This window comes from Psammomys obesus, unplaced genomic scaffold (genome assembly GCF_907164565.1).
Source record: "Psammomys obesus unplaced genomic scaffold, mPsaObe1.curated_primary_1811, whole genome shotgun sequence".
NCBI lineage: Eukaryota > Metazoa > Chordata > Mammalia > Rodentia > Muridae > Psammomys > Psammomys obesus.
Genome location: NW_026590552.1, coordinates 2,288,797 through 2,290,336, shown reverse-complemented (window position 1 = coordinate 2,290,336; position 1,540 = coordinate 2,288,797).

The following is a 1,540-nucleotide window of genomic DNA, read 5'->3' as shown; positions in this document are numbered from 1 at the left end:
GGATTTTTAAGAATGGTGCAGACACTGGAATCTGATTGAAAGCATTGCCCTACACTGTGTCTTGGTGACAAAACTTCTATGGCTGTGTCAACATGTACCTATTTACTATTGTATTAAAATTAAATGGGACATTTGCTTCTAAAAAGAAAAAAAAAAGAAAAAGAAAAAAGAAAGCAAACAGGAAGCTTCAGGATACAATAAGACTAAACCATAGTCTCCTACAGAAAAGTTATATGTTCCTCCTAAAGACAATAATTCCTTGTTAGGAGAAGACTTTGAGGATGACTTAAAGTCTTATGAAGTTGCAGGGTTGGAGGAAGAAGCAGCTAAGTATCATTCTGAAAGATATGCTTTGATTCACATCATGAATACTAAAAACATCTTGAGCCTTGGCAAAAATAAATTAAAAAAAAAGTTGGAATGGGGCTTTGTGGAAATGTTTAATATGAGACCCCCAATGGGGTCATGACCCACAGGTTGAGAACCACTGTTTTACCACAGACCTTGGTCTGGATAGATGGCTTTGCAGTTAAGATGGTATACTGATCATGTTGAGAACCAGAGATAGCCACATCCCTACAAAACCCGCTCCTGGGGGATCCAATACCATCTTTTCATCTCTGTAGGTGCCTGCACTCAAACACACACACACCCACACACATAGCACATACTGTAAAATAATAAAAATAAAATATTTAATAAAAGATGTGGATTTCAAACCAGGCACGGTGGCACACACCTATAATCCCAATACTAGAGCAGGAGAGCAAAAGAATCAAGAGTTCAAGGTCATCCTCATACATAGCATGTTTTAGGATAGAATAAGCTACATGATACCTGCTTTTAAAAGAAATGGGATAGTCAAATATTAGGTGTTGTCCTGCATAGGATGGGGAAGAAGAATTAGAGTAGCTAGAGGGGTCAAATGCACCACAAGAACATAGAATCAACTGACCGGGACTCAAGTGGGCTCACAGAGATCAGAAAGCCTGTCTGGGCCTGACTTAGGCCCTCTGCATATGTTATGGTTGTATAGCTTGGAATTCTTATTGATTTTCTAACTGTGGGAGCAGAGGCTTTCTATGACTATTTTGACTGCCTTCAGGGCCCCTTTTTTTCTTACTGGATCTGCTTCATCTAGCTATGATGTGAGAACATATTTCTGGTCTTATCATAGCTTGTTAGGCTATATTTGGTTGATGGTTCTAAAGGCTGCTCTTTTCTGAGAGGAGATGGAGGGAGTGGATCTGGGGGAAAAGGAAAGTGAGGTTGGAGAAACTAGTGGGATGGGAGAGAGGGGAAAACTACAGTTGGGGTGTAACATTTGAATAAATAAAAAAGGTAAGAGAGTTGGGAGGAAAGGGCAATTGCTACAAACTCAAACCTGATCAACTGAGTTTGATCTCCAGGACCCAAATGGTGGAAGGTGAGAATCGATTCCCGCAGGCCACCCACCTATACATCTCTCTCTCTCTCTCTCTCTCTCTCTCTCTCTCTCTCTCTCTCACACACACACACACACACACACACACACACACAC